General features: G+C 53.1%; 1 pseudogene; it reads right to left on the reverse strand.

Annotated features, from left to right (window-relative positions):
* Positions 1-312: 312 nt before the first annotated feature.
* LOC142256769 (cell adhesion molecule CEACAM5-like) overlaps positions 313-12,868 on the reverse strand; it is a 133,380-nt pseudogene continuing 120,824 nt past the window's right edge.

A 12,868-nucleotide genomic window follows, 5' to 3' on the forward strand; every position in this document is an offset into this window, starting at 1 on the left:
GAACACCACAAATATCACGTTTATTGTTTTTTTTGGTTCAAGTCAGATCCCAAACCGGACTTTTGTCTATAAGTCCGGCCGGACCAGCACATCTCCTGGTACGTCTATCTATAATTAACAGGTATCAACCAATAAGTACTCTAAATTTTGAATATTTTTGTATACTGTAGTAGTTCTCAGAATCTGGTTTTATTTTAATGATGAATTGTCCCTGGGGTCTATGTCCTATGTAAAAGTTACAATTTTACTATCGGAAGTCAATATTTAGAGGAACCGCACACCAACAAAACTCACAATATGAATATCTTTAAATGCTTTTTATTTTTCTCCCCTTAAGTTCCCATAAAATTTTACCGCAAGGTGAGAAATAGCAGTAACGATACAGGTCACATACCCTTAATCAGGCTAAGTGTGCAAATGGAAATATACATATATACATGTTAGAAACACTGGAATACAAATTATAATCGTCGTAATGGTGTAAATGACAACTAATAACTGGAAACAATCTATACTTAATACTATATTTCTCAATCAAAGGAGATGGGTCCATTGTTAGAACACTTCAAGTGAAGTCAGGGTCAAGACAGTACATTATTAAAGGATGGGTGAGATTATTAAAGAAAGGGGCCAGGACAGGAAACATTATTAAAGGATGGGTGAGGTTATTAAAGAAAGGGGCCAGGACGGGAAACATTATTACAGGATGGGTGAGGTTATTAAAGAAAGGGGCCAGGATGGGAAACATTACTAGAGAATTGGAGTCCTGGGATTCAATTCCATGAAGGATGATGTCTGTAAAGCGCTATGGAATTATTGGTGCTTTATAAGCAAGTTAAATATATAAAAAATATTTCATATATTTTGTCCCCAAATAATAAAAATATTTTGTATGGGGGACAAAACAAAATGTTCATTATTACTTTGTAGGGGAAACATAGATGGACACCAATGTGGTTTGTGCTACTGTAAGCAGCCTGCTCCCATGGCCTGTAGCGTCTCCGGATTGGACTCCTATCAAGCACATCTGGAACGCCATCGGTCAGTGATTCCACAGGAGCTGGTAACATGTCTATCGGTCCTGTGAATTCCACCAATTTTTGCAAATTTGCCTAAAGAGAGCAGAAGGTATACAACATTACTCCATCCATTACAAAAAGACACATTACACTGTGGAACATGCAGGTAACAGACCTGAGACAGACCATTGTGCTATCACCGCGGTTATCTTCCAGAGCCCGGCATCACAGTGTGGTATACTGATTTGTCACCATGTGATAATTGCTGGTAAAGAGAAAAAGAGAAACAGTAAGGAGAGATGGGCACATATAATACCATTTATATGACTTTCTGGGTGAACGAATACTCTCCTGGTCTCCCAGATTAAAGGGAACCTGTCATGTTGAATAACGCTATTAACCTGCAGATGTGGGCTAGTCTACAATTAATAGAGTCAGAAAGATTTGTAATGAAAGAGCGGCACTCAGATAAAATAAACCTTTTTTTTCCCAGGAGCCACCGGCTTTCAGTTATACAGGTGTGTTGGCGCAGCTACGGTCACTGTTAACGTCACTTAGAGTGGCACTTTGAGTGACAGCTCGTTCTGCACAAAGGGTGTCTAAAGTTGGTTGTCAGTCTAAGTAACAGGGTGTGTTTACAGCCGCAAGTCTCTTTGAGCAAACAGTGTGGCGGCACTGCTGAATGACTGAAAGCCGGCGGCTCCTGGGAGGAATACTGTCACGGCCGGGCGGTCGGGCAGACCCAGGAGGTGGATCCACTGGACCGAACTCTAAGATGGAGGTAGGGAGTCCGGCAGCTGAAGCACTGAAGGGCAGCAGGATAGTCCGTGCAAGTGAAGACAGCGGAGGAGTCCCTGGGACCACGGAGTCACAGAAGGTAGTCTTGGTGACGTAGCTCAGGTTCGGAGGCCGAGATGATATCAGGCGGAGTCCGGAACCTCTGGAGCAAGATGACGGGTCACCGCAGGGATCCGAGATGGCAGGTGCTGTCGGATGGCAGACGGACAGCGTGCGGGGTTCGGGATACGGCAGACTGGATGGCGAGGCAGGTACGGCTCTACAAAGAGAGATAGGTGAGTACAGGCACATAAACACCAGGAGACCTGACTCCTAGCTCAGGGAACACGAAGATCAGGCCCCGCCCCCTTGGACAAGAACCCCCTTTATACCCTGAACCTGACTAACCTCATTTCCTGTTACTGGACGCTGGCCCTTTAAGAAAGGGTCAGTGACCGCGCGCGTGCCCTAATGCGCATGCGCGCGGCCCGGGTGCCAGAAGCCAGGGAAGGAGGCTGCGAGGAGGACGCAGGAGAGCCGGCCAGGGCCTGGGAAGATGTCGGACGCCGGGATCGGCGACCAGAGGACCTATGGAGGACGGGCACCGGAGGCTGGGACGAGGGGAGCGTGGCAGGTGAACCGGGGAGCGGAGCTGAGGACCCGGGGAGGGGAGCCGAAGACCCGGGGAGCGTGACAGTACCCCCCCCCCCCACGCCCCCCTCCCCGCAACCGGGACATGAATGCACGGATAAGAGGAGTGCCTACGTTCTCCCTGGGCTCCCAGGACCTATCCTCAGGACCATACCCTGCCCAGTCCACCAGGAAGAACTGCCGACCTCGTACGGTCTTCATGGCCACGATATCCCTTACCGCATAGATGTCATCATCGGCAATAGGTGGAGGAGCTGGACTGGCAGCAGCGGAGAAGGGACCAAGGACCACCGGCTTGAGCAGGGAGACGTGGAACGAGTTGGGTATCCTCATCGTGGCCGGGAGCTGCAGCTTGTAGGAGACCTCATTGATCCTGGTGAGGACTTTAAACGGCCCAATGTAGCGAGGACCCAGCTTGTATGAAGGTATCTTCAGGCGGACGTACTGGGAAGAAAGCCAGACGAGGTCTCCAGGAGAGAAACACGGAGGATCCAGGCGTTTCTTGTCTGCGTGTCTCTTCATCCGCAGGGAAGCACGTCCTAGAGACACCTTGACAGAGTCCCAAATGGTGGCAAAGTCACGGGCTACTGTGTCTGCAGCAGGGACATCCGAAGAGGGGGATACAGGCAATGGGATGGAAGGCTGAAGTCCGTAAACAACATGGAAGGGAGAGCTGGAGGACGACTCACTGATGTGGTGGTTGTGGGAGAATTCAGCCCAAGGTAGAAGAGCGGACCAGTCGTCGTGATGGGCGTTAACATAGTGACGTAGAAATGAGGTCAAGATTTGATTGACCCTCTCTACTTGGCCATTAGACTGAGGATGGTATGCAGATGAAAAGTCCAGAGTCACTCCCAGATGGTTACAGAGAGCCCTCCAGAAGCGGGAGGTGAACTGAGTTCCTCTGTCTGATACGATGTGTAATGGAAAGCCATGCAAGCGGAAGATGTGTTGTATAAAAGCGTCCGCGAGTTCCTGAGCAGAAGGCAGTCCAGCCATAGGAACGAAATGGGCCATTTTTGAGAACCGGTCCACCACGACCCATATGACTGTGTGCCCGGAGGACAAAGGCAAGTCCGTAATAAAGTCCATTGCTATGTGTTGCCACGGAATCGAAGGGATCGGCAGAGGCAGAAGGCGGCCATGTGGGAGGTGTTTGGGCGTCTTGTTTCTGGCACAAGAGGAGCAGGCAGAGACAAAGGCGGCGACGTCCGTGCGAAGAGATGGCCACCAGTAATGGCGTACAATCGCACCCCATGTTCTCTTCTGGCCTGCATGGCCGGCTGTTTTTGAGGTATGACCCCAGTGTAGGACCGTTAGCCTGTCGGTCTCCGAGACATAGGTCTTCCCAGGTGGTATCTGGGCCAGAGTGACAGGAGCCACCGGAACAATCTTGCTAGGAGAGATGATAGGCTGGATAGTCTCTTCCTCCTGTTCCATGGGCATGAGAGACCTAGACAAGGCATCAGCGCGTACATTCTTGTCCGCTGGTCGGAAGTGGAGCTGGAAGTCAAACCTGGCAAAGAATAAGGACCACCTGGCTTGCCGTGGGTTCAGTCGCTGAGCGGACCGCAGGTATTCCAGGTTTTTGTGGTCCGTGTAGATAATCACGGGGTACACTGCTCCTTCCAGGAGGTAGCGCCACTCCTCCAGAGCCAGTTTGACCGCCAGTAGTTCTCGGTCACCGATGGTGTAATTACGTTCGGGTGCTGAGAAGCTCTTAGAGAAGAAACCGCAGGTCACCATCTTCCCGGAGGAGGATTTTTGCATGAGCACTGCTCCGGCTCCTGAGGAGGAGGCATCCACCTCCAAGGTGAACTGGCGGTTTAACTCCGGTCGGTGGAGTACAGGGGCGGAGGCGAATGCTCGCTTCAAAGAACAAAATGCGGCGTCTGCCGCAGGTGACCAGTCCTTAGGATTAGCCTCCTTTTTGGTCAAAGCGGAGAGAGGAGCGGTCAAGGCAGAGAAGTGCGGGATAAACTGGCGGTAGTAGTTGGCGAATCCCAGGAAGCGTTGGATTGCCTTCAGTCCAGAAGGCGGAGGCCAGTTGATGATGGCGGAGACCTTCTTGGGGTCCATCTGCAGTCCAGTATCAGAGATGATGTACCCCAGAAAGGGGAGGGAAGACTGCTCAAAGACACACTTCTCATACTTTGCGTACAGGCGATTCTCTCTCAGTCTTTGTAAGACCAGCTGTACGTTTTCTCTGTGGGTTTGGAGGTCCGGAGAGAAGACAAGGATGTCATCTAGATAAACAACCACACAGATGTAGAGAAGGTCCCGAAACACGTCGTTCACCAGTTCTTGGAAGACGGCAGGAGCGTTACACAGACCGAAGGGCATCACGCAGTACTCATAATGTCCATCGCGCGTATTAAACGCGGTTTTCCATTCGTCACCAGAGCGGATGCGTACCAGATTGTAAGCACCCCGAAGGTCCAGCTTGGTGAACACACGAGCTCCTCTAAGCCGGTCAAATAATTCGGGAATGAGCGGCAGGGGGTATTTGTTTTTCACGGTGATTTGGTTGAGACCCCGGTAGTCTATGCATGGGCGTAAGTCTCCCTCTTTCTTCTTGACAAAGAAGAAACCTGCTCCAGCAGGAGAGGAGGATCTCCGAATGAACCCTCTTGCTAGGCTCTCTGAGATGTAATCTGACATGGCCCTGGTTTCGGCTGGAGATAAAGGATATATCCGTCCTCTAGGTGGGGTTGTCCCTGGAAGCAGGTCAATGGCACAATCGTATGGACGATGTGGCGGCAGTACCTCGGATTCCTTTTTGTCAAAGACATCGGCAAAGGACCAATAGGCCGAAGGCAGCCCCGTTAGGGTCTCAGGAACCGGAGGTCGTCGGAGGGGTGGTATGGACTTTAGGCACCTCTCATGACACGAAGAGCCCCAACGGGTGACTTCGCCAGTACCCCAGCTAACCGATGGTTCATGTGTCCGCAACCATGGGAGTCCCAACAGGATCTGGTGGGACATGTGTGGGAGAACGTAGAGAGCGATGTTCTCGGTGTGAAGAGCACCGATGCGTAGTTCGACAGGCCTGGTGATCAAGGAGATGGTATCAGAGAGAGGCCTCCCATCCACCGAGGCAATCACTAGGGGTTTGTCGAGTGGCATGACAGGCACCCGGTACTTGTCCACCGTGGCCTGCTGGATGAAATTGCCTGCTGCCCCGGAATCGAGGTAGGCATCAGCCGTGAACCGCGTCTCTCCCGTGGTCACTTGCACTGTCCATGTAACTGGGTCAGAGAGGGTCCCAGCACCTAGGGTGGCCTCTCCTACCAACCCTAGGCTTTGGAGTTTCCCGGCCTCTCTGGACAGGAGCGTAGCAGGTGGGTGTCCTCACCACAGTAAAAGCAGAGGCCCTGGGCGAGCCGCTCTGCTCGACGTCGTTCAGACTGCCACACTCGGTCGATCTGCATGGGCTCGTGGACGGGAATCCCAGCTGTTGATGACTGAGGAACGGAGGACTTCTGCGGAGGAGGAGAATGCCGTACCGGGCGTCTCTCCCGAGATAGCTCTTTGGAGCGCTCCTGAAAACGTATGTCCACACGAGTTGCTAGGGCGATCAGTGCATCTAGGGTGGAGGGCACGTCCCGACCCGCCAACTCATCCTTGATGCGACTCGAGAGTCCTTCCCAGAAGGCGGCTGTTAGGGCCTCATTATTCCACCCGAGTTCTGAAGCCAAAGTGCGGAAACGGATGGCGTATTGACCCACCGTCAGTGTCCCTTGACGTAGGCGGAGGAGTGATGAAGCAGAGGCAGAGGCGCGTCCTGGCTCGTCAAAGGTACTGCGGAAGGCCTGTAGGAACTGTTGAAGATCCTTGGTCATGGGGTCCTCCTTCTCCCACAAGGGGTTCATCCACGCCAGCGCCTCGCCCTCTAGGTGGGACATTATAAAGGCGACCTTGGCTTGGTCGGAGGCGAACAGATGTGGCAGCTGCGTGAAGTGAAGGGAACATTGGTTTATGAAGCCCCTGCAGGTCTTGGGATCTCCAGCATACCGAGGAGGTGACGCCAAACGGAGTCGGGAAGCATCTGAAGAGGCTGCCACTGGTACGGGAGCCATGGCTTGCCTGGCGGGGGACCTGGGTGCCGCAGGCGTCATTGATGCTTGTAATGTGTACAGGCGGGTGTCCACGGAGGTCATGAATTGCAGCATGCGGGTCTGGACTTCACGCTGGCGTTGGAGTTCCTCTTGCAGGGCCATTAGTGCAGCAGCGGGATCCATGGCCTGATCTTACTGTCACGGCCGGGCGGTCGGGCAGACCCAGGAGGTGGATCCACTGGACCGAACTCTAAGATGGAGGTAGGGAGTCCGGCAGCTGAAGCACTGAAGGGCAGCAGGATAGTCCGTGCAAGTGAAGACAGCGGAGGAGTCCCTGGGACCACGGAGTCACAGAAGGTAGTCTTGGTGACGTAGCTCAGGTTCGGAGGCCGAGATGATATCAGGCGGAGTCCGGAACCTCTGGAGCAAGATGACGGGTCACCGCAGGGATCCGAGATGGCAGGTGCTGTCGGATGGCAGACGGACAGCGTGCGGGGTTCGGGATACGGCAGACTGGATGGCGAGGCAGGTACGGCTCTACAAAGAGAGATAGGTGAGTACAGGCACATAAACACCAGGAGACCTGACTCCTAGCTCAGGGAACACGAAGATCAGGCCCCGCCCCCTTGGACAAGAACCCCCTTTATACCCTGAACCTGACTAACCTCATTTCCTGTTACTGGACGCTGGCCCTTTAAGAAAGGGTCAGTGACCGCGCGCGTGCCCTAATGCGCATGCGCGCGGCCCGGGTGCCAGAAGCCAGGGAAGGAGGCTGCGAGGAGGACGCAGGAGAGCCGGCCAGGGCCTGGGAAGATGTCGGACGCCGGGATCGGCGACCAGAGGACCTATGGAGGACGGGCACCGGAGGCTGGGACGAGGGGAGCGTGGCAGGTGAACCGGGGAGCGGAGCTGAGGACCCGGGGAGGGGAGCCGAAGACCCGGGGAGCGTGACAAATACTTCCAGCACACATGCTATTAATCTGCAGATTTACCTTTTTTCTGCAGATTAATTGAAATATCCAATGTGACATGTACCCATTACAGAATACACAATAACCAACCACTTTCTTAAGGCCACTATATAAATTAGAGTAAAACCATCATCTACAGCAGTGTTCCCCAACTCCAGTCCTCAAGAGCCACCAACATTCCATGTTTTCAGGATTTCCTTAGTATTGCAAAACGGTTGGAACCATCACCTTTGCAGGTGAGTAATATGCAATTGTGCTCAAAAGTTTACATACCCCGGTAGACTTTTTGATTTCTTGGCCTTTGGAATCACTTCTGCAGATGATTAATTTATCACCTGTGCAATCCAAAGAAATCCTTAGAACATGCACTGTTGGTGGCTCTTGAGGACTGGATTTGGGCAACACTGGCCTATGGTAGGGTTAAGCGACCGTTCTCCACATCCAAAAAAAAATGTCTGATTATTTTGATCAGAGTAGCAGCAGTTTTACTCAGACATTGAGAAAAATAAAAAAAGGAGTGTGACGCCCTGGACCAGGGGTCACAGGTAGTAACACCACACACTCACACACCCCTGTCCCTAGTGAGTTCACACCCGTCACCCCAGGTGGGAGACCTGATGCCTCCCTCAGGGCGAGTAGTGCACACCAGGTGGGCGGAGACAGGCGAAAAGGCCCGCCCAGCCGAGGAGACTACTGCCCTGAGGCAGGAGGTTCAAACAGTTAGTTGTAGAGTTTGAGGATAGAGGGCGAAGTGACAGGAGTAAAGCTGTCAGGGACACAGGTAGGAGCCTGGGGTCCCCGAACCGTCAGGCAGGCAGTCGGTGGTGGCTGCCTGCAGGAGACCGGTAGCAACCGGCTAGTCCGTAGGGACCGGAGAGGGTAGGAGCCCGCCGGCCCTGAACATTAGTCCACCGTTTACCGGAGCACCACAACCGGGTACTCAGACCCCGACCGAGCTCTGAACCTACTGAGTGAGGCGAATTAACTGATTGCGCTCTGAACTATAGGTCCTTTCCCACCCAAGTCCCGAAAGAAGGCAACAGCCCACCGAATACCGGGTGAGCGTCACCACCAAAGACCAGAGACCTGAAGGGCCAGCGCCTGCGGGCAAACGGAGGCTCCATCCGGTCCAAGAACCGGGGAGCGGGCTATCACTGCCCAGGCAGGGGTAGCCAACACAGCAGCAAGGTGCAAGGGAAGAGGGGGCCACCATCACCCTCACAGGGGACACCGGCAGCCGTCTGCGGGACCCAAGCTTCACCGAACTTCTTGGTTTACCAGTGACTCTGAGTGCAATTGACTGTGAGTACCTCAGTGCCATCCGGGCACCGCACCGCCGACCCCTGCACCGCAAGCCACATCACACCGCCAATCCCCTCAGTGAGCCCCGGGACACACCGCCCCTACCCACGGAGGGGTTAACAACTGAGCTGCGGCCTGCCATCTCTCCCGGGAGCCCCCACCATCTCTACCGCAACGGTGGTGTATCCTATCACCACAACCCGTGGGTGGCGTCATGACAACCCCCGTTCAACCACCCCCCATCGCCTCTCCCTTAACAAAGCGACGTGGCCCCCGGTCCGGAGGCGCTCGAGCCACCGACAAACCGAGCCCGGACCCGAGCGTCTCGGCCTGCAGGAGCATCTCCCTCTTCTCAAATTATGTTAGTCCCCGAAAAATTTTTTCATGGACCCATATTGCGTTGCTGATTTTAATCCAACACTCAGATCAAACTTGGACATGTCTCCGGTCTCCGATTTTTTCTGCGGACCACTTTAAGGAAAAAATTGGACATGTGCACAGCCCTATAGACTATAAGTAGGTATAAACCACGGATAATACTCGTATGAGAAATTTGGTCTTGTACACGAGCCCTAACTTGTGTGGGTGCTGACAGATTATGTCAGAGGATAAAAAGTGGGTTGTTCAAATTAATGGCCCAATCCAATTGTTTCACAGCTGACATCAAAGCCAGGGGTCATTAATGGAGCGGCTTCTATCAGACACCCTCCATTAATAACCTGGTAAGCGGTAAGTGTAGAGTTAAAAAACACATGTAGCACCCCTGAGGTACCAGGTGCTACAAATGTAAACCGTGGAAACCCAAACCCCGGAATACCTGTGCCAGCAAGTACACCAGCACCTTTAGGCCACATACATAACCCAACACCAGACTGGGAGACTGCCTAGCAACAGACAAAAGGGATGGGTACTGATTGGATACTAGCCACCCAATCTGTAGGGAGAGACCCAGTGAGGGGGAGGGGCAAGTGGTCAGTTGAGAGTTGGAGGGAAGAGGAGAAGGAAGCAAGGAGAAGAAGAGGATAAGAAGTTAGAGAGTGAAGGAGTAGAAAGTGAAAAGTGCAGAAAAAGACCTGAAGAGACACTGGAGTGCTGTAAAAGGAGTGAGGGACTGTGAAGTACGGAACCAGGACTCCAGGCACCGTGGGTTACCTGTGGAAGCGTCAGACTCCAGAACCCGCGGGACGCCTGTGGAAGTCTGGAACCTAGGCTCACAGGACTCAGCACAAGGCGGGGTGCAGACCCTAGGACAATGGGACACTTTATGGTCAGCTGTTAACTCTGCCGGGTGAGAAGATCTCCAGGGTCCATCGCCAACCAAACAATTCTGAAGCACAAGCAGCAAAGAGGGGACTGGGGACTGAACCCCTTAAATAGTCCAGGCTGCCTGCATTAGGACCAAGGCTAAAGAGAAGGGACTTCCAAGTAGCTCAAGCCACGGGAGTCCAACCACAATGAGTGTGCACTGAGGACAGCCATCCCAGGTCACAGATGGCATGGAGAACAAGGGGAGCGGGAACACCTGGAACCAGCATCCGCGGGTTCAAGTACCAACACAAAGTAAACAAGGCAAGTTGAAATTGCAATACTAGTGTGGACTGTTTCCTTATCACCCCATGCACACAGTTACCCACTACTACCCCCATCATTTACTGCTGGGGCCTGTCCCTGCTTGCGGAGGGCTCCAAACATCAAAGCTGCATCACTCCATCAGCCCCAGCAGGACCCTGCAGCGGAGGCCTCAAATCACCTGGCCGCACACCGCAAGTGGCATAGTAGAGAACTTTTTTATTATTTTTTATTTTCCCTTTACTTTTATTTTAAACCCCCCCCCCCTTTCTTTTCTGAGGGGCGGCACCCCAAGGGACTCTACCACACTCTCTCATTCACCAATGTACTAAGTAAAAATAAAACCTGACATAATCCAGTGGAGAAGTGTTCCACAATGCCCATCGATTCCTATGGCGCCTCGTTCTGAGAACATTCTATAGGTCACTTCACGGTCAGGGATGTTCATGAGAAATTCCGTGCCTGCCCCTGAGTTTAAGTGATCTATAGAGTCTTGTTCTCAGAACAAAGCTCCATAGGATTCATTGGATGTCGTGGGACATGACACCATTGAATTACGTCAGAACTTCGAAGATTTTTTTTAAATTAAGGAATTGTTAATAAGGGTGTGTGGGTGAGTCTTTATTCAAATAAACTATTTTTTTCCTGCAAGTTTTTGGGGTTTTTTTTTAACTGTGCACTTACCAGGTTAGTAATGGGGGTGTCTGAATGCGCCTCTACATTAATAACACCTGGCATTTCTGCTAGTTCACAGCTGACATCATCATCAGAACTATTACCCTAAATGCCAATACACCAGGGTAATTGGGAAGAGCTGGGCAAAGTGCCAGAATCGCCAATTCTGAGGCAGCTGCGGGCTGCTACTTTTAGGCTGGAAAGGGTCAAATAACCATGAGCCTCCCCAGTCTGATAATACCAACTCAGAGTTGCCTGCTTTACCTTTCACTGGTTATTAAAATAAGGGGAACCCCACTCCATTTTTTTTTTTTTTTTTTAAATCATCTAGTTATTAGTAAAACAAGGCTAAAAGCACCCTTTAGTGCTCCATGAAAGGTACTAAAAGGGTGAAAGTGTACAACATGTAGAGGGAGACTTTCCTTTTGGCAACCTCCAGAGGACAGTATGTGTTGAGCATTGCGTTACTGGGTACTATATAGACCGGAGGAGATGATGCAGCCAGCTAATCACAGTCATGCCAGTACTTGGCATGGCTGTGATGGCTGCGGAACTGCCCACAGCCGAAAAGCTTGTTGATTGGCTGCACTGCAGTGTAGTTTACGAACAGCATCTGAACTCCAAACTCTGTGTTCGAGTCCAAGCACTGGACACTAAAGCGGGCTTTACACGCTGCGATCTCGCTAGCGAGATCGCAAGCGATCGTACCTGCCCCCGTTGGTTGTGTGACACGGGAAAATCGCTGGCCGTGACGCACAACCTCGCTTACCCCCGTCACACGGACTTACCTGCCCTGCGACGTCGCTCTGGCCGGCAAACCTCCTCCTTTCTAAGGGGGCGGTTCCTGCTGCGTCACAGCGACGTCACACGGCAGGCATCCAATAGAAGGGGAGGGGTGGAGATGAGCAGTCAGAACATGCCGCCCACCTCCTTCCTTCCGCATTGCCGGTGGAGGCAGGTAAGGAGATGTTCCTTGCTCCTGCGGTGTCACACGCAGCGATGTGTGGTGCCGCAGGAACGACGAACAACATCGCTAATAAGTGTCGCGGGCGGAGGAGGGGACGCCGCGCTCTCCCTACTGCTCGGGTCCGGCTGGCACTGCGGCCTGCTGCCGCTGCTCGGTGGCTCGAGCGATGGGCCGGATCCCAGGGACTCGAGCGGCGCTCCTCGCCCGTGAGTGAAAAGGGGGCTTTTTGGGTGTGGGGATCGAGTCTATTGTCCGTGACGCCACCCACGGTTGTGGTGATTTGTTAGCACCACCGCTGCTCGATAGGGGGATCCCGGGAATGATGATGTGGAGCAGCCCGTTGTCGTGTTGCCCCTCCGTGGGTAGGGGTTGGTGATCCCGGGGCCCAGTGATGAGGGGGGTGATGCAGGGCTTGGTGGGCGCAGGGACGCGGGGGCAGCGCTGTGCCTTGCGGCACTGTGGTACTCACTCATCCTGAGACGGTGACACAGTTCTCGGTAAACAAACGGCTGGTTGGTCGGTTCCCACGGATGGCTGCACTTGCTCTCCCAGTAGGTAACGGTGATGTCCCTGCGGTAGCACGGAGCAGCCGATTAGGCGAGCTTACACTGAGGCGCCCCATAAGTAACGGCAAGGGTGATGCATAGGCCGAGACTAGGCCGGGCCCCTCAGCCGCAGCGGCCGGTCCTGGTAGGACATAGGGACGTGGGTCACTAGTAGACTCTGCTACATCCGTTCCCCCTCCATACCTCGGGGCAGTCGTCGTCAGCATCTCCACCTCACTGCTCCATCATCTGGAGGATTTGTTCCTGCTGACGCTGGTGGAACTGAATCACCTGGGCCTTCATCCAGGCAACGGTCCCGGGCTCAGGGTCTGGC

Source organism: Anomaloglossus baeobatrachus, chromosome 11, assembly GCF_048569485.1.
Source record: "Anomaloglossus baeobatrachus isolate aAnoBae1 chromosome 11, aAnoBae1.hap1, whole genome shotgun sequence".
Lineage (NCBI taxonomy): Eukaryota > Metazoa > Chordata > Amphibia > Anura > Aromobatidae > Anomaloglossus > Anomaloglossus baeobatrachus.